The sequence below is a fragment of the Somniosus microcephalus genome, chromosome 8, assembly GCF_052327205.1.
Source record: "Somniosus microcephalus isolate GS21.2 chromosome 8, FLI_Smic_1.0, whole genome shotgun sequence".
NCBI lineage: Eukaryota > Metazoa > Chordata > Chondrichthyes > Squaliformes > Somniosidae > Somniosus > Somniosus microcephalus.
The window spans coordinates 84,047,587-84,067,370 of record NC_140994.1 but is presented as its reverse complement, the minus strand read 5'-3'; positions in this window follow the sequence as shown (position 1 = coordinate 84,067,370).

The window sequence follows — 19,784 nt, the reverse complement described above, 5'->3', positions numbered from 1 at the left end:
TTTGTGGGCGGGGTGTTTAGTTGTATTGTGGACGGGGTCTTTAGTTGTGATATGGGTGGTGTCTTTAGTTGTGTTGTGGGCGGGTCTTTATTTGTGATGTGGGTGTGGTCTTTAGTTTTGATGTGGGTGGGGTGTTTAGTTGTGTTGTGGGTGTGTCTTTAGTTGTGATATGGGCGGGGTCTTTATTTGTGATGTGGGCGGGCTCTTTAGCTGTGATGTGGACGGGGTCTTTATTTGCAATGTGGGCGGGGTCTTTAGTTGTGATGTGGGCGGGGTCTTTAGTTGTGTTGTGGGCGGGATCTTTGGTTGTGTTGTGGGTGGTGTCTTTAGTTGTGGGCGGGGTCTTTAGCTGTGTTGTAGGCAGGGTCTTTCGTTGTGATGGGGCGGGGTCTTTAGTTGTGATGTGGGCGGGTTCATTAGCTGTGATATGGGCCGTGTCTTTAGTTGTGATGTGGGCGGGGTCTTTAGTTGTGTTGTGGGCGGTGTCTTTAGTTGTGTTGTGGGCGGGGTCTTTAGTTGTGTTGTGGGTGGTGTCTTTAGTTGTGGGCGGGGTCTTTAGCTGTGTTGTAGGCAGGGTCTTTAGTTGTGATGTGGGCGGGGTCTTTAGTTGTGATGTGGGCGGGGTCTTTAGTTGTGATGTTGGTGGGGTCTTCAGTTGTGATGCGTGCGGGGTCTTTAATTGTGTTGTGGGCGGGGTCTTTAGTTGTGATTTGGGCGGGATCTTTATTTGTGTTGTGGACGGGGTCTTTAGTTGTGATATGGGTGGTGTCTTTAGTTCTGTTGTTGGCGAGGTCTTTAGTTGTGATGTGGGCGGGGTCTTTAGTTGTGATGTGGGCAGGGTCTTTAGTTGTGATGTTCGCGGGGTCTTTAGTTGTGATGTGGGCGGGGTCTTTAGTTGTGGGTGGGGTCGTTGGTTGTGATGTGGGCGGGGTCTTTGGTTGTGTTGTGGGCGGGGTCATTCGTTGTGATGTGGGCGGGGTCTTTAGTTGTTATGTGGGCGGGGTCTTTAGTTGTGATGTGGGCGGCGTCTTTAGTTGTGATGTGGGCGGTGTCTTTAGTTGTGATGTGGGCGGAGTCTTTATTTGTGATGTGGGCGGGGTCTATAGTTGTAATTTGGGCGGGATCTTTATTTGTTTTGTGGGCGGGGTGTTTAGTTGTATTGTGGACGGGGTCTTTCGTTGTGATATGGGTGGTGTCTTCAGTTGTGTTGTGGGCGAGTTCTTTAGTTTTGATGTGGGCGGGGTCTTTAGTTTTGATGTGGGTGGGGTGTTTAGTTGTGTTGTGGGTGTGTCTTTAGTTGTGATATGGGCGGGATCTTTATTTGTGATGTGGGCGGGCTCTTTAGCTGTGATGTGGGCGGGGTCTTTATTTGCGATGTGGGCGGGGTCTTTAGTTCTGTTGTGGGCGGGGTCTTTAGTTGTGATGTGGGCGGGGTCTTTAGTTGTGATGTGGGCGGGGTCTTTAGTTGTGATGTGTGCGGTGTCTTTAGTTGTGATGTGGGCGGTGTCTTTAGTTGTGCTGTTCGCGGGGTCTTTAGTTGTGATGTGGGCGGGGTCTTTAGTTGTTGTGGGTGGGGTCGTTGATTGTGATGTGGGCGGGGTCTTTGGTTGTGTTGTGGGCGGGGTCATTCGTTGTGATGTGGGCGGGGTCTTTAGTTGTGATGTGGGCGGTGTCTTTAGTTGTGATGTGGGCGGTGTCTTTAGTTGTGATGTGGGCGGAGTCTTTATTTGTGATGTGGGCGGGGTCTATAGTTGTAATTTGGGCGGGATCTTTATTTGTTTTGTGGGCGGGGTGTTTAGTTGTATTGTGGACGGGGTCTTTAGTTGTGATATGGGTGGTGTCTTTAGTTGTGTTGTGGGCGAGTTCTTTAGTTTTGATGTGGGCGGGGTCTTTAGTTTTGATGTGGGTGGGGTGTTTAGTTGTGTTGTGGGTGTGTCTTTAGTTGTGATATGGGCGGGGTCTTTATTTGTGATGTGGCGGGCTCTTTAGCTGTGATGTGGGCGGGCTCTTTATTTGCAATGTGGGCGGGGTCTTTAGTTGTGTTGTGGGCGGGGTCTTTAGTTGTGATGTGGGCGGGGTCTTTAGTTGTGATATGGGCAGGGTCTTTAGTTGTGTTGTGCGCAGTGTCTTTAGTTGTGTTGTGGACAGTGTCTTTATTTGTGATGTTGCCGTGGTTTTTAGTTGTGATGTGGGCAGGGTCTTTTGTTGTGTTGTGGGCGGGGTCATTCGTTGTGATGTGGGCGGGGTCTTTAGTTGTGATGTGGGCGGGGTCTATAGTTGTGTTGTGGGCGGGGTCTTCAGTTGAGATTTGGGCGGGATCTTTATTTGTTTTGTGGGTGGGGTGTTTAGTTGTGTTGTGGACGGGGTCTTTAGTTGTGATATGGGTGGTGTCTTTAGTTGTGTTGTGGGCGAGTTCTTTAGTTATGATGTGGGCGGGGTCTTTAGTTTTGATGTGGGTGGGGTCTTTAGTTGTGTTGTGGGCGGGTCTTTATTTGTGATGTGGGTGTGGTCTTTAGTTTTGTTGTGGGCGGGGTCTTTAGTTGTGATGTGGGTGGGGTCTTTAGTTGTGATGTGGGTGGTGTCTTTAGTTGTGATGTGGGCGGGTCTTTAGTTGTGATGTGGGCGGGTCTTTAGTTGTGATGTGGGTGGGTCTTTATTTGTGATGTGGGTGTGGTCTTTAGTTTTGTTGTGGGCGGGGTCTTTAGTTGTGATGTGGGCGGGGTCTTTAGTTGTGATGTGGGCGGGGTCTTTAGTTTTGATGTGGGTGTGGTCTTTAGTTTTGTTGTGGGCGGGGTCTTTAGTTGTGATGTGGGCGGGGTCTTTAGTTGTGATGTGGGCGGGGTCTTTATTTGTGATGTGGGCGGGGTCTTTAGTTGTGATGTGGGCGGGTCTTTAGTTGTGATGTGGGCGGGTCTTTAGTTGTGATGTGGGCGGGTCTTTATTTGTGATGTGGGTGTGGTCTTTAGTTTTGTTGTGGGCTGGGTCTTTAGTTGTGATGTGGGCGGGGTCTTTAGTTGTTTTGTGGGTGTGGTCTTTAGTTGTGATGTGGGCGGTGTCTTTAGATATGTTTTGGGCGGAGTTTTTAGTTGTTTTGTGGGCGGGGTCTTTACTAGTAATGTGGGCGGGGTCTTTAGTTGTGATGTGGGCAGGGTCTTTAGTTGTGTTGTGGGTGGTGTCTTTAGTTGTGGGTGGGGTCTTTAGCTGTGTTGTGGGTGGTGTCTTTAGTTATGATGTGGGCGTGGTCTTTAGTTGTGATGTGGGCGATGTCTTTAGTTGTGATGTGGGCGGGGCCTTTAGTTGTGTTGCGGGCGGGGTCTTTAGATGTGAAGTGGGCGGGGTCTTTAGTTGTGATTGGGTGGGGTCTTTAGTTGTGATTGGGTGGGGTCTTTAGTTGTGATGTGGGCGGAGTTTTTAGTTGTTTTGTGGGCGGGGTCTTTACTAGTAATGTGGGCGGGGTCTTTAGTTGTGATGTGGGCAGGGTCTTTAGTTGTGATTGGGTGGGGTCTTTAGTTGTGATGTGGGCGGAGTTTTTAGTTGTGATGTGGGCGTGGTCTTTAGTTGTGATGTGGGCAGGGTCTTTAGTTGTGATGTGGGCGGGGTCTTTAATTGTGATATGGGTGGTGTCTTTAGTTGTGTTGTGGGCGGGGTCTTTAGTTGTGATGTGGGCAGAGTCTTTAGTTGTGTTGTGGGTGGGCTCTTTAGTTGTGATTTAGGCGGGGTCTTTAGTTGTGATGTGGGCGGGGTCTTTAATTGTGTTGTGGGTGGGGTCTTTAGCTGTGTTGTGGGTGGTGTCTTTAGTTATGATGTGGGCGTGGTCTTTAGTTGTGATGTGGGCGATGTCTTTAGTTGTGATGTGGGCGGGGTCTTTAGTTGTGATGTGGGCGGAGTTTTTAGTTGTTTTGTGGGCGGGGTCTTTACTAGTAATGTGGGCGGGGTCTTTAGTTGTGATGTGGGCAGGGTCTTTAGTTGTGATGTGGGCGATGTCTTTAGTTGTGATGTGGGCGGGGCCTTTAGTTGTGTTGCGGGCGGGGTCTTTAGATGTGAAGTGGGCGGGGTCTTTAGTTGTGATTGGGTGGGGTCTTTAGTTGTGATGTGGGCGGAGTTTTTAGTTGTTTTGTGGGCGGGGTCTTTACTAGTAATGTGGGCGGGGTCTTTAGTTGTGATGTGGGCAGGGTCTTTAGTTGTGTTGTGGGTGGTGTCTTTAGTTGTGGGTGGGGTCTTTAGCTGTGTTGTGGGTGGTGTCTTTAGTTATGATGTGGGCGTGGTCTTTAGTTGTGATGTGGGCGATGTCTTTAGTTGTGATGTGGGCGGGGTCTTTAGTTGTGATGTGGGCGGAGTTTTTAGTTGTTTTGTGGGCGGGGTCTTTACTAGTAATGTGGGCGGGGTCTTTAGTTGTGATGTGGGCAGGGTCTTTAGTTGTGATTGGGTGGGGTCTTTAGTTGTGATGTGGGCGGAGTTTTTAGTTTTGTGGGCGGGGTCTTTACTAGTAATGTGGGCGGGGTCTTTAGTTGTGATGTGGGCAGGGTCTTTAGTTGTGTTGTGGGTGGTGTCTTTAGTTGTGGGTGGGGTCTTTAGCTGTGTTGTGGGTGGTGTCTTTAGTTATGATGTGGGCGTGGTCTTTAGTTGTGATGTGGGCGATGTCTTTAGTTGTGATGTGGGCGGGGCCTTTAGTTGTGTTGCGGGCGGGGTCTTTAGATGTGAAGTGGGCGGGGTCTTTAGTTGTGATTGGGTGCGGTCTTTAGTTGTGATGTGGGCGGAGTTTTTAGTTGTTTTGTGGGCGGGGTCTTTACTAGTAATGTGGGCGGGGTCTTTAGTTGTGATGTGGGCAGGGTCTTTAGTTGTGATTGGGTGGGGTCTTTAGTTGTGATGTGGGCGGAGTTTTTAGTTGTGATGTGGGCGTGGTCTTTAGTTGTGATGTGGGCAGGGTCTTTAGTTGTGATGTGGGCGGGGTCTTTAATTGTGATATGGGTGGTGTCTTTAGTTGTGTTGTGGGCGGGGTCTTTAGTTGTGATGTGGGCAGAGTCTTTAGTTGTGTTGTGGGTGGGCTCTTTAGTTGTGATTTCGGCGGGGTCTTTAGTTGTGATGTGGGCGGGGTCTTTAGTTGTGATGTGGGCGGAGACTTTAGTTGTGATGTGGGCAGAGTCTTCAGTTGTGTTGTGGGTGGGATCTTTGGTTGTGATGTGGGCGGGGTCTTTAGTTGTGATGTGGGCAGGGTCTTTAATTTTTATGTGGGCGGGGTCTTTAATTGTGTTGTGGGCGAGTCTTTAGTTGTGTTGTGGGTGGTGTCTTTAGTTATGATGTGGGCGATGTCTTTAGTTGTGATGTGGGCGGGGTCTTTAGTTGTGATGTGGCCGAGGTTATTCGTTGTGATGTGGCCGGGGTCTTTAGTTGTGTTGCGGGAGGACTCTTTCGTTGTGATGGGGGCGGGGTCTTTAGTTGTGATGTGGGCGGGTTCTTTAGTTGTGATGTGGGAGGGGTCTTTAGTTGTGATGTGGGCGGTGTCTTTAGTTGTGTTGTGGGGGCGTCTTTCGTTGTGATGTGCGCGGGGTCTTTAGTTGTGATGTGGGCGGGGTCTTTGGTTGTGTTGTGGGCGGGATCTTTGGTTGTGATGTGGGCGGACTCTTTCGTTGTGATGGGGCGGGGTCTTTATTTGTGATGTGGGCGGGTTCTTTATTTGTGATGTGGGCGAGGTCTTTAGTTGTGATGTGGGCGGGGCGTTTAGTTGTGTTGTGGGCGGTGTCTTTAGTTGTGTTGTGGCGGGGTCTTTAGTTGTGATGTGGGCGGGGTCTTTAGTTGTGTTGTGGGCGGGATCTTTGGTTGTGATGTGGGCGGACTCTTTCGTTGTGATGGGGGCGGGGTCTTTAGTTGTGATGTGGGCGGGTTCATTAGTTGTGATATGGGCCGTGTCTTTAGTTGTGTTGTGGGCGGGGTCTTTAGTTGTGATGTGGGCGGGTCTTTAGTTGTGATGTGGGCGAGGCCTTTAGTTGTGATGTGCGCGGGGTCTTTAGTTGTGTTGTGGGCGGTGTCTTTAGTTGTGTTGTGGGCGGGGTCTTTAGTTGTGTTGTGGGTGGTGTCTTTAGTTGTGGGCGGGGTCTTTAGCTGTGTTGTCGGCAGGGTCTTCAGTTGTGATGTGGGCGGGGTCTTTAGTTGTGATGTGGGCGGAGTCTTTAGTTGTGATGTGGGCGGTGTCTTTAGTTGTGATGTGGGCGAGGTCTTTAGTTGTAATGTGGGCGGGGCGTTTAGTTGTGTTGTGGGCGGTGTCTTTAGTTGTGTTGTGGGCGGGCTCTTTAGTTGTGATATGGGCAGGGTCTTTAGTTGTGTTGTGCGCAGTGTCTTTAGTTGTGTTGTGGACAGTGTCTTTATTTGTGATGTTGCCGTGGTTTTTAGTTGTGATGTGGGCAGGGTCTTTTGTTGTGTTGTGGGCGGGGTCATTCGTTGTGATGTGGGCGGAGTCTTTAGTTGTGATGTGGGCGGGGTCTATAGTTGTGTTGTGGGCGGGGTCTTCAGTTGAGATTTGGGCGGGATCTTTATTTGTTTTGTGGGTGGGGTGTTTAGTTGTGTTGTGGACGGGGTCTTTAGTTGTGATATGGGTGGTGTCTTTAGTTGTGTTGTGGGCGAGTTCTTTAGTTATGATGTGGGCGGGGTCTTTAGTTTTGATGTGGGTGGGGTCTTTAGTTGTGTTGTGGGTGGGTCTTTATTTGTGATGTGGGTGTGGTCTTTAGTTTTGTTGTGGGCGGGGTCTTTAGTTGTGATGTGGGTGGGGTCTTTAGTTGTTTTGTGGGTGTGGTCTTTATTTGTGATGTGGGTGGGGTCTTTAGTTGTGATGTGGGTGGGGTCTTTAGTTGTGATGTGGGCGGGTCTTTAGTTGTGATGTGGGCAGGTCTTTAGTTGTGATGTGGGCGGGTCTTTATTTGTGATGTGGGTGTGGTCTTTAGTTTTGTTGTGGGCGGGGTCTTTAGTTGTGATGTGGGCGGGGTCTTTAGTTGTGATGTGGGCGGGTTCTTTAGTTTTGATGTGGGTGTGGTCTTTAGTTTTGTTGTGTGCGGGGTCTTTAGTTGTGATGTGGGCGGGGTCTTTAGTTGTTTTGTGGGTGTGGTCTTTATTTGTGATGTGGGTGGGGTCTTTAGTTGTGATGTGGGCGGGTCTTTAGTTGTGATGTGGGCGGGTCTTTAGTTGTGATGTGGGCGGGTCTTTAGTTGTGATGTGGGCGGGTCTTTATTTGTGATGTGGGTGTGGTCTTTAGTTTTGTTGTGGGCGGGGTCTTTAGTTGTGATGTGGGCAGGGTCTTTAGTTGTTTTGTGGGTGTGGTCTTTAGTTGTGATGTGGGCGGTGTCTTTAGATATGTTTTGGGCGGGGTCTTTAGTTGTGTTGTGGGCGGGGTCTTTAGTTGTGATTTAGGCGGGGTCTTTAATTGTGTTGTGGGTGGGGTCTTTAGTTGTGTTGTGGGTGGTGTCTTTAGTTGTGGGTGGGGTCTTTAGCTGTGTTGTGGGTGGTGTCTTTAGTTATGATGTGGGCGTGGTCTTTAGTTGTGATGTGGGCGATGTCTTTAGTTGTGATGTGGGCGGGGCCTTTAGTTGTGTTGCGGGCGGGGTCTTTAGATGTGAAGTGGGCGGGGTCTTTAGTTGTGATTGGGTGGGGTCTTTAGTTGTGATGTGGGCGGAGTTTTTAGTTGTTTTGTGGGCGGGGTCTTTACTAGTAATGTGGGCGGGGTCTTTAGTTGTGATGTGGGCAGGGTCTTTAGTTGTGATTGGGTGGGGTCTTTAGTTGTGATGTGGGCGGAGTTTTTAGTTGTTTTGTGGGCGGGGTCTTTACTAGTAATGTGGTCGGGGTCTTTAGTTGTGATGTGGGCAGGGTCTTTAGTTGTGTTGTGGGTGGTGTCTTTAGTAGTGGGTGGGGTCTTTAGCTGTGTTGTGGGTGGTGTCTTTAGTTATGATGTGGGCGTGGTCTTTAGTTGTGATGTGGGCGATGTCTTTAGTTGTGATGTGGGCGGGGCCTTTAGTTGTGATTGGGTGGGGTCTTTAGTTGTGATGTGGGCGGAGTTTTTAGTTGTTTTGTGGGCGGGGTCTTTACTAGTAATGTGGGCGGGGTCTTTAGTTGTGATGTGGGCAGGGTCTTTAGTTGTGATTGGGTGGGGTCTTTAGTTGTGATGTGGGCGGAGTTTTTAGTTGTGATGTGGGCGTGGTCTTTAGTTGTGATGTGGGCAGGGTCTTTAGTTGTGATGTGGGCGGGGTCTTTAATTGTGATATGGGTGGTGTCTTTAGTTGTGTTGTGGGCGGGGTCTTTAGTTGTGATGTGGGCAGAGTCTTTAGTTGTGTTGTGGGTGGGCTCTTTAGTTGTGATTTAGGCGGGGTCTTTAGTTGTGATGTGGGCGGGGTCTTTAATTGTGTTGTGGGTGGGGTCTTTAGTTGTGTTGTGGGTGGTGTCTTTAGTTGTGGGTGGGGTCTTTAGCTGTGTTGTGGGTGGTGTCTTTAGCTGTGATGTGGGCGGGGTCTTTAGTTTTGATGTGGGTGTGGTCTTTAGTTTTGTTGTGTGCGGGGTCTTTAGTTGTGATGTGGGCGGGGTCTTTAGTTGTTTTGTGGGTGTGGTCTTTATTTGTGATGTGGGTGGGGTCTTTAGTTGTGATGTGGGTGGGGTCTTTAGTTGTGATGTGGGCGGGTCTTTAGTTGTGATGTGGGCGGGTCTTTAGTTGTGATGTGGGCGGGTCTTTATTTGTGATGTGGGTGTAGTCTTTAGTTTTGTTGTGGGCGGGGTCTTTAGTTGTGATCTGGGCGGGGTCTTTAGTTGTTTTGTGGGTGTGGTCTTTAGTTGTGATGTGGGCGGTGTCTTTAGATATGTTTTGGGCGGGGTCTTTAGTTGTGTTGTGGGCGGGGTCTTTAGTTGTGATTTAGGCGGGGTCTTTAATTGTGTTGTGGGTGGGGTCTTTAGTTGTGTTGTGGGTGGTGTCTTTAGTTGTGGGTGGGGTCTTTAGCTGTGTTGTGGGTGGTGTCTTTAGTTATGATGTGGGCGTGGTGTTTAGTTGTGATGTGGGCGATGTCTTTAGTTGTGATGTGGGCGGGGCCTTTAGTTGTGTTGCGGGCGGGGTCTTTAGATGTGAAGTGGGCGGGGTCTTTAGTTGTGATTGGGTGGGGTCTTTAGTTGTGATGTGGGCGGAGTTTTTAGTTGTTTTGTGGGCGGGGTCTTTACTAGTAATGTGGGCGGGGTCTTTAGTTGTGATGTGGGCAGGGTCTTTAGTTGTGATTGGGTGGGGTCTTTAGTTGTGATGTGGGCGGAGTTTTTAGTTGTTTTGTGGGCGGGGTCTTTACTAGTAATGTGGGCGGGGTCTTTAGTTGTGATGTGGGCAGGGTCTTTAGTTGTGTTGTGGGTGGTGTCTTGTGTTGTGGGTGGGGTCTTTAGCTGTGTTGTGGGTGGTGTCTTTAGTTATGATGTGGGCGTGGTCTTTAGTTGTGATGTGGGCGATGTCTTTAGTTGTGATGTGGGCGGGGCCTTTAGTTGTGTTGCGGGCGGGGTCTTTAGATGTGAAGTGGGCGGGGTCTTTAGTTGTGATTGGGTGGGGTCTTTAGTTGTGATGTGGGCGATGTCTTTAGTTGTGATGTGGGCGGGGCCTTTAGTTGTGTTGCGGGCGGGGTCTTTAGATGTGAAGTGGGCGGGGTCTTTAGTTGTGATTGGGTGGGGTCTTTAGTTGTGATGTGGGCGGAGTTTTTAGTTGTTTTGTGGGCGGGGTCTTTACTAGTAATGTGGGCGGGGTCTTTAGTTGTGATGTGGGCAGGGTCTTTAGTTGTGATTGGGTGGGGTCTTTAGTTGTGATGTGGGCGGAGTTTTTAGTTGTGATGTGGGCGTGGTCTTTAGTTGTGATGTGGGCAGGGTCTTTAGTTGTGATGTGGGCGGGGTCTTTAATTGTGATATGGGTGGTGTCTTTAGTTGTGTTGTGGGCAGGGTCTTTAGTTGTGATGTGGGCGTGGTCTTTAGTTGTGATTTAGGCGGGGTCTTTAGTTGTGATGTGGGCGGGGTCTTTAATTGTGTTGTGGGTGGGGTCTTTAGTTGTGTTGTGGGTGGGGTCTTTAGCTGTGTTTTGGGCAGGGTCTTTAGTTGTGATGTGGGCGGGGTCTTTAGTTGTGATGTGGGCGGAGTCTTTAGTTGTGATGTGGGCGGTGTCTTTAGTTGTGATGTGGGCGAGGTCTTTAGTTGTAATGTGGGCGGGGCGTTTAGTTGTGTTGTGGGCGGTGTCTTTAGTTGTGTTGTGGGCGGGGTCTTTAGTTGTGATATGGGCAGTGTCTTTAGTTGTGTTGTGGGCGGGGTCTTTAGTTGTGATGTGGGCGGGTCTTTAGTTGTGATGTGGGCGAGGCCTTTAGTTGTGATGTGCGCGGGGTCTTTAGTTGTGTTGTGGGCGGTGTCTTTAGTTGTGTTGTGGGCGGGGTCTTTAGTTGTGTTGTGGGTGGTGTCTTTAGTTGTGGGCGGGGTCTTTAGCTGTGTTGTAGGCAGGGTCTTTAGTTGTGATGTGGGCGGGGTCTTTAGTTGTGATGTGGGCGGAGTCTTTAGTTGTGATGTGGGCGAGGTCTTTAGTTGTGATGTGGGCGGGTTCATTAGTTGTGATATGGGCCGTGTCTTTAGTTGTGTTGTGGGCGGGGTCTTTAGTTGTGATGTGGGCGGGTCTTTAGTTGTGATGTGCGCGGGGTCTTTAGTTGTGTTGTGGGCGGTGTCTTTAGTTGTGTTGTGGGCGGGGTCTTTAGTTGTGTTGTGGGTGGTGTCTTTAGTTGTGGGCGGGGTCTTTAGCTGTGTTGTAGGCAGGGTCTTTAGTTGTGATGTGGGCGGGGTCTTTAGTTGTGATGTGGGCGGAGTCTTTAGTTGTGATGTGGGCGGTGTCTTTAGTTGTGATGTGGGCGAGGTCTTTAGTTGTAATGTGGGCGGGGCGTTTAGTTGTGTTGTGGGCGGTGTCTTTAGTTGTGTTGTGGGTGCGTCTTTAGTTGTGATGTGGGTGGTGTCTTTAGTTGTGGGTGGGGTCTTTAGCTGTGTTGTGGGTGGTGTCTTTAGTTATGATGTGGGCGTGGTCTTTAGTTGTGATGTGGGCGATGTCTTTAGTTGTGATGTGGGCGGGGCCTTTAGTTGTGTTGCGGGCGGGGTCTTTAGATGTGAAGTGGGCGGGGTCTTTAGTTGTGATTGGGTGGGGTCTTTAGTTGTGATGTGGGCGGAGTTTTTAGTTGTTTTGTGGGCGGGGTCTTTACTAGTAATGTGGGCGGGGTCTTTAGTTGTGATGTGGGCAGGGTCTTTAGTTGTGATTGGGTGGGGTCTTTAGTTGTGATGTGGGCGGAGTTTTTAGTTGTTTTGTGGGCGGGGTCTTTACTAGTAATGTGGTCGGGGTCTTTAGTTGTGATGTGGGCAGGGTCTTTAGTTGTGTTGTGGGTGGTGTCTTTAGTAGTGGGTGGGGTCTTTAGCTGTGTTGTGGGTGGTGTCTTTAGTTATGATGTGGGCGTGGTCTTTAGTTGTGATGTGGGCGATGTCTTTAGTTGTGATGTGGGCGGGGCCTTTAGTTGTGATTGGGTGGGGTCTTTAGTTGTGATGTGGGCGGAGTTTTTAGTTGTTTTGTGGGCGGGGTCTTTACTAGTAATGTGGGCGGGGTCTTTAGTTGTGATGTGGGCAGGGTCTTTAGTTGTGATTGGGTGGGGTCTTTAGTTGTGATGTGGGCGGAGTTTTTAGTTGTGATGTGGGCGTGGTCTTTAGTTGTGATGTGGGCAGGGTCTTTAGTTGTGATGTGGGCGGGGTCTTTAATTGTGATATGGGTGGTGTCTTTAGTTGTGTTGTGGGCGGGGTCTTTAGTTGTGATGTGGGCAGAGTCTTTAGTTGTGTTGTGGGTGGGCTCTTTAGTTGTGATTTAGGCGGGGTCTTTAGTTGTGATGTGGGCGGGGTCTTTAATTGTGTTGTGGGTGGGGTCTTTAGTTGTGTTGTGGGTGGTGTCTTTAGTTGTGGGTGGGGTCTTTAGCTGTGTTGTGGGTGGTGTCTTTAGCTGTGATGTGGGCGGGGTCTTTAGTTTTGATGTGGGTGTGGTCTTTAGTTTTGTTGTGTGCGGGGTCTTTAGTTGTGATGTGGGCAGGGTCTTTAGTTGTGATTGGGTGGGGTCTTTAGTTGTGATGTGGGCGGAGTTTTTAGTTGTGATGTGGGCGTGGTCTTTAGTTGTGATGTGGGCAGGGTCTTTAGTTGTGATGTGGGCGGGGTCTTTAATTGTGATATGGGTGGTGTCTTTAGTTGTGTTGTGGGCAGGGTCTTTAGTTGTGATGTGGGCGTGGTCTTTAGTTGTGATTTAGGCGGGGTCTTTAGTTGTGATGTGGGCGGGGTCTTTAATTGTGTTGTGGGTGGGGTCTTTAGTTGTGTTGTGGGTGGTGTCTTTAGTTGTGGGCGGGGTCTTTAGCTGTGTTTTGGGCAGGGTCTTTAGTTGTGATGTGGGCGGGGTCTTTAGTTGTGATGTGGGCGGAGTCTTTAGTTGTGATGTGGGCGGTGTCTTTAGTTGTGATGTGGGCGAGGTCTTTAGTTGTAATGTGGGCGGGGCGTTTAGTTGTGTTGTGGGCGGTGTCTTTAGTTGTGTTGTGGGCGGGGTCTTTAGTTGTGATATGGGCAGTGTCTTTAGTTGTGTTGTGGGCGGGGTCTTTAGTTGTGATGTGGGCGGGTCTTTAGTTGTGATGTGGGCGAGGCCTTTAGTTGTGATGTGCGCGGGGTCTTTAGTTGTGTTGTGGGCGGTGTCTTTAGTTGTGTTGTGGGCGGGGTCTTTAGTTGTGTTGTGGGTGGTGTCTTTAGTTGTGGGCGGGGTCTTTAGCTGTGTTGTAGGCAGGGTCTTTAGTTGTGATGTGGGCGGAGTCTTTAGTTGTGATGTGGGCGAGGTCTTTAGTTGTGATGTGGGCGGGTTCATTAGTTGTGATATGGGCCGTGTCTTTAGTTGTGTTGTGGGCGGGGTCTTTAGTTGTGATGTGGGCGGGTCTTTAGTTGTGATGTGCGCGGGGTCTTTAGTTGTGTTGTGGGCGGTGTCTTTAGTTGTGTTGTGGGCGGGGTCTTTAGTTGTGTTGTGGGTGGTGTCTTTAGTTGTGGGCGGGGTCTTTAGCTGTGTTGTAGGCAGGGTCTTTAGTTGTGATGTGGGCGGGGTCTTTAGTTGTGATGTGGGCGGAGTCTTTAGTTGTGATGTGGGCGGTGTCTTTAGTTGTGATGTGGGCGAGGTCTTTAGTTGTAATGTGGGCGGGGCGTTTAGTTGTGTTGTGGGCGGTGTCTTTAGTTGTGTTGTGGGTGCGTCTTTAGTTGTGATGTGGGCGGGGTCTTTAGTTGTGATGTGGGCGGGGTCTTTAGTTGTGCTGTGGGCGGGATCTTTGGTTGTGATGTGGGCGGGCTCTTTCGTTGTGATGGGGGCGGGGTCTTTAGTTGTGATGTGGGTGGGTTCATTAGTTGTGATATGGGCCGTGTCTTTAGTTGTGTTGTGGGCGGGGTCTTTAGTTGTGATGTGGGCGGGTCTTTAGTTGTGATGTGGGCGAGGCCTTTAATTGTGATGTGGGCGGGTTTTTAGTTGTGTTGTGGGCGGTGTCTTTAGTTGTGTTGTGGGCGGGGTCTTTAGTTGTGTTGTGGGTGGTGTCTTTAGTTGTGGGCGGGGTCTTTAGCTGTGTTGTAGGCAGGGTCTTTAGTTGTGATGTGGGCGGGGTCTTTAGTTGTGATGTGGGCGGGGTCTTTAGTTGTGATGTGGGCGGTGTCTTTAGTTGTGATGTTGGTGGTGTCTTCAGTTGTGTTGTGGGCGGGGTCTTTATTTGTGCTGTTGGTGGGGTCTTTAGTTGTGATTTGGGCGGGATCTTTATTTGTGTTGTGGACGGGGTCTTTAGTTGTGATATGGGTGGTGTCTTTAGTTCTGTTGTTGGCGAGGTCTTTAGTTGTGATGTGGGCGGGGTCTTTAGTTTTGATGTGGGTGGGGTGTTTAGTTGTGTTGTGGGTGTGTCTTTAGTTGTGATATGGGCGGTGTCTTTATTTGTGTTGTGGGCAGGGTCTTTAGTTGTGATGTGGGCGGGGTCTTTAGTTGTGATATGGGCAGGGTCTTTCGTAGTGTTGTGCGCAGTGTCTTTAGTTGTGTTGTGGACAGTGTCTTTATTTGTGATGTGGCCGTGGTTTTTAGTTGTGATGTGGGCAGGGTCTTTTGTTGTGTTGTGGGCGGGGTCATTCGTTGTGATGTGGGCGGGGTCATTCGTTGTGATTTGGGCGGGATCTTTATTTGTTTTGTGGGCGGGGTGTTTAGTTGTGTTGTGGACGGGGTCTTTAGTTGTGATATGGGTGGTGTCTTTAGTTGTGTTGTGGGCGAGTTCTTTAGTTTTGATGTGGGCGGGGTCTTTAGTTTTGATGTGGGTGGGGTCTTTAGTTGTGTTGTGGGCGGGTCTTTATTTGTGATGTGGGTGTGGTCTTTAGTTTTGTTGTGGGCGGGGTCTTTAGTTGTGATGTGGGCGGGGTCTTTAGTTGTTTTGTGGGTGTGGTCTTTATTTGTGATGTGGCGGGGTCTTTAGTTGTGATGTGGGTGAGATCTTTTGTTGTGATGTGGGTGGGGTCTTTAGTTGTGATGTGGGCGTGTCTTTAGTTGTGATGTGGGCGGGTCTTTAGTTGTGATGTGGGTGAGGTCTTTAGTTGTGATGTGGGCGGGTCTTTAGTTGTGATGTGGGCGGTGTCTTTAGATATGTTTTGGGCGGGGTCTTTAGTTGTGTTGTGGGCGGGGTCTTTAGTTGTGATTTAGGCGGCATCTGTATTTCTGTTGTCGGCGGGATCTTTATTTATGTTGTGGGCGGGGTCTTTAGTTGTGTTGTGGGCGGGGTCTTTAGTTGTGATGTGGGCGGGGTCTTTAATTGTGTTGTGGGTGGGGTCTTTAGTTGTGTTGTGGGTGGTGTCTTTAGTTGTGGGTGGGGTCTTTAGCTGTGATGTGGGTGGTGTCTTTAGTTATGATGTGGGCGGGGTCTTTAGTTGTGATGTGGGCGATGTCTTTAGTTGTGATGTGGGCGGGGCCTTTAGTTGTGTTGCGGGCGGGGTCTTTAGATGTGAAGTGGGCGGGGTCTTTAGTTGTGATTGGGTGGGGCCTTTAGCTGTGATGTTGGCGGAGTTTTTAGTTGTTTTGTGGGCGGGGTCTTTACTAGTAATGTGGGCGGGGTCTTTAGTTGTGATGTGGGCAGGGTCTTTAGTTGTGATGTGGGCGGGGTCTTTAATTGTGATATGGGTGGTGTCTTTAGTTGTGTTGTGGGCGGGGTCTTTAGTTGTGATGTGGGCAGAGTCTTTAGTTGTGTTGTGGGTGGGGTCTTTAGTTGTGATTTGGGCGGGGTCTTTAGTTGTGATGTGGGCGGGGTCTTTAGTTGTGATGTGGGCGGAGACTTTAGTTGTGATGTGGGCAGAGTCTTCAGTTGTGTTGTGGGTGGGATCTTTGGTTGTGATGTGGGCGGGGTCTTTAGTTGTGATGTGGGCAGGGTCTTTAATTTTTATGTGGGTTGGGTCTTTAATTGTGTTGTGGGTGGTGTCTTTAGTTATGATGTGGGCGGTGTCTTTAGTTGTGATGTGGGCGATGTCTTTAGTTGTGATGTGGGCGGGGTCTTTAGTTGTGATGTGGCCGAGGTTATTAGTTGTGATGTGGCCGGGGTCTTTAGTTGTGTTGCGGGAGGACTCTTTCGTTGTGATGGGGGCGGGGTCTTTAGTTGTGATGTGGGTGGGTTCTTTAGTTGTGATGTGGGCGGGGTCTTTAGTTGTGATGTGGGCGGTGTCTTTAGTTGTGTTGTGGGGGCGTCTTTAGTTGTGATGTGCGCGGGGTCTTTAGTTGTGATGTGGGCGGGGTCTTTAGTTGTGTTGTGGGCGGGAACTTTGGTTGTGATGTGGGCGGACTCTTTCGTTGTGATGGGGCGGGGTCTTTATTTGTGATGTGGGCGGGTTCTTTAGTTGTGATGTGGGCGAGGTCTTTAGTTGTGATGTGGGCGAGGCCTTTAGTTGTGATGTGGGCGGGGTCTTTAGCTGTGTTGTGGGCGGTGTCTTTAGTTGTGTTGTGGGCGGGGTCTTTAGTTGTGTTGTGGGTGGTGTCTTTAGTTGTGATGGTGGTGTCTTCAGTTGTGATGCGGGCGGGGTCTTTAATTGTGTTGTGGACGGGGTCTTTAGTTGTGATATGGGTGGTGTCTTTAGTTCTGTTGTTGGCGAGGTCTTTAGTTGTGATGTGGGCGGGGTCTTTAGTTGTGATGTGGGCAGGGACTTTAGTTGTGATGTGGGCGGGGTCTTTAGTTGTTGTGGGTGGGGTCGTTAGTTGTGATGTGGGCGGAGTCTTTATTTGTGATGTGGGCGGGGTCTATAGTTGTAATTTGGACGGGATCTTTATTTGTTTTGTGGGCGGGGTGTTTAGTTGTATTGTGGACTGGGTCTTTAGTTGTGATATGGGTGGAGTCTTTAGTTGTGTTGTGGGCGAGTTCTTTAGTTTTGATGTGGGCGGGGTCTTTAGTTTTGATGTGGGTGGGGTGTTTAGTTGTGTTGTGGGTGTGTCTTTAGTTGTGATATGGGCGGGGTCTTTATTTGTGTTGTGGACGGGGTCTTTAGTTGTGATGTGGGCGGGGTCTTTAGTTGTGATATGGGCGGGGTCTTTAGTTGTGTTGTGGGCGGGGTCATTCGTTGTGATGTGGGCGGGGTCTTTAGTTGTGATGTGGGCGGGGTCTATAGTTGTGTTGTGGGCGGGGTCTTTAGTTGAGATTTGGGCGGGATCTTTATTTGTTTTGTGGGCGGGGTGTTTAGTTGTGATGGGGGCGGGGTCTTTAGTTGTGATGTGGGCGGGGTCTTTAGTTGTGATGTGGGCGGTGTCTTTAGTTGTGTTGTGGGGGCGTCTTTAGTTGTGATGTGCGCGGGGTCTTTAGTTGTGATGTGGGCGGGGTCTTTAGTTGTGATGTGGGCGGGGTCTTTAGTTGTGATGTGGGCGGGGTCTTTCGTTGTGTTGTGGGCGGGAACTTTGGTTGTGATGTGGGCGGACTCTTTCGTTGTGATGGGGCGGGGTCTTTAGTTGTGTTGTGGGCGGGATCTTTGGTTGTGATGTGGGCGGGCTCTTTCGTTGTGATGGGGCGGGGTCTTTAGTTGTGATGTGGGGGCGTCTTTAGTTGTGATGTGGGCGAGGCCTTTAGTTGTGATGTGGGCGGGGTCTTTAGTTGTGTTGTGGGCGGTGTCTTTAGTTGTGTTGTGGGCGGGGTCTTTAGTTGTGTTGTGGGTGGTGCCTTTAGTTGTGGGCGGGGTCTTTAGCTGTGTTGTAGGCAGGGTCTTTAGTTGTGATGTGGGCGGGGTCTTTAGTTGTGATGTGGGCGGGGTCTTTAGTTATGATGTGGGCGGTGTCTTTAGTTGTGATGTTGGTGGTGTCTTCAGTTGTGATGCGGGCGGGGTCTTTAATTGTGTTGTGGACGGGGTCTTTAGTTGTGATATGGGTGGTGTCTTTAGTTCTGTTGGCGAGGTCTTTAGTTGTGATGTGGGCGGGGACTTTAGTTGTGATGTGGGCGGGGTCTTTATTTGTGATGTGGGCGGGGTCTATAGTTGTAATTTGGACGGGATCTTTATTTGTTTTGTGGGCGGGGTGTTTAGTTGTATTGTGGACGGGGTCTTTAGTTGTGATATGGGTGGTGTCTTTAGTTGTGTTGTGGGCGAGTTCTTTAGTTGTGTTGTGGGCGGGTCTTTATTTGTGATGTGGGTGTGGTCTTTAGTTTTGTTGTGGGCGGGGTCTTTAGTTGTGATGTGGGCGGGGTCTTTAGTTGTTTTGTGGGTGTGGTCTTTATTTGTGATGTGGCGGGGTCTTTAGTTGTGATGTGGGTGAGGTCTTTTGTTGTGATGTGGGTGGGGTCTTTAGTTGCGATGTGGGCGGGTCTTTAGTTGTGATGTGGGCGGGTCTTTATTTCTGATGTGGGTGGGTCTTTATTTCTGATGTGGGTGTGGTCTTTAGTTTTGTTGTGGGCAGGGTCTTTAGTTGTGATGTGGGTGGGGTCTTTAGTTGTTTTGTGGGTGTGGTCTTTATTTGTGATGTGGGCGGTGTCTTTAGATATGTTTTGGGCGAGGTCTTTAGTTGTGTTGTGGGCAGGGTCTTTAGTTGTGATTTGGGCGGCATCTGTATTTCTGTTGTCAGCGGGATCTTTATTTATGTTGTGGGCGGGGTCTTTAGTTGTGTTGTGGGTGGGGTCTTTAGTTGTGTTGTGGGTGGTGTCTTTAGTTGTGGGTGGGGTCTTTAGCTGTGTTGTTGGTGGTGTCTTCAGTTATGATGTGGGCGGGGTCTTTAGTTGTGATGTGGGCGATGTCTTTAGTTGTGATGTGGGCGGGGTCTTTAGTTGTGTTGCGGGCGGGGTCCTTAGATGTGAAGTGGGCGGGGTCTTTATTTGCAATGTGGGCGGTTTCTTTTGTGTTGTGATGTGGGCGGGATCTTTAGTTGTGTTGTGGGCGGGATCTTTGGTTGTGATGTGGGCGGACTCTTTCGTTGTGATGGGGCGGGGTCTTTATTTGTGATGTGGGCGGGTTCTTTAGTTGTGATGTGGGCGAGGCGTTTAGTTGTGTTGTGGGCGGTGTCTTTAGTTGTGTTGTGGGGGCGTCATTAGTTGTGATGTGGGCGGGGTCTTTAGTTGTGATGTGGGCGGAGTCTTTAGTTGTGTTGTGGGCGGGATCTTTGGTTGTGATGTGGGCGGACTCTTTCGTTGTGATGGGGGCGGGGTCTTTAGTTGTGATGTGGGCGGCTTCATTAGTTGTGATATGGGCCGTGTCTTTAGTTGTGTTGTGGGCGGGGTCTTTAGTTGTGATGTGGGCGGGTCTTTAGTTGTGATGTGGGCGAGGTCTTTAGTTGTGATGTGGGCGGTGTCTTTAGTTGTGTTGTGGGCGGGGTCTTTAGTTGTGTTGTGGGTGGTGTCTTTAGTTGTGTTGTGGGCGGGGTCTTTAGTTGTGTTGTGGGCGGGGTCTTTAGTTGTGTTGTGGGTGGTGTCTTTAGTTGTGGGCAGGGTCTTTAGCTGTGTTGTAGGCGGGGTCTTTAGTTGTGATGTGGGCGGGGTCTTTAGTTGTGATTTGGGCGGGATCTTTATTTGTGTTGTGGACGGGGTCTTTAGTTGTGATATGGGTGGTGTCTTTAGTTCTGTTGTTGGCGAGGTCTTTAGTTGTGATGTGGGCGGGGTCTTTAGTTGTGATGTGGGCAGGGTCTTTAGTTGTGATGTGTGCGGTGTCTTTAGTTGTGATGTGGGCGGTGTCTTTAGTTGTGATGTGGGCGGTGTCTTTAGTTGTGATGTTCGCGGGGTCTTTAGTTGTGATGTGGGCGGGGTCTTTAGTTGTTGTGGGTGGGGTCGTTAGTTCTGATGTGGGCGGGGTCTTTGGTTGTGTTGTGGGCGGGGTCATTTGTTGTGATGTGGGCGGGGCAGTTAGTTGTGATGTGGGCGGGGTCTTTATTTGTGATGTGGGCGGGGTCTTTAGTTGTGATGTGGGCGGTGTCTTTAGTTGTGATGTGGGCGGGGTCTATAGTTGTAATTTGGGCGGGATCTTTATTTGTTTTGTGGGCGGGGTGTTTAGTTGTATTGTGGACGGGGTCTTTAGTTGTGATATGGGTGGTGTCTTTAGTTGTGTTGTGGGCGAGTTCTTTAGTTTTGATGTGGGCGGGGTCTTTAGTTTTGATGTGGGTGGGGTGTTTACTTGTGTTGTGGGTGTGTCTTTAGTTGTGATATGGGCGGGGTCTTTATTTGTGTTGTGGGCGGGGTCTTTCGTTGTGATGTGGGCGGGGTCTTTAGTTGTGATATGGGCAGGGTCTTTAGTTGTGTTGTGCGCAG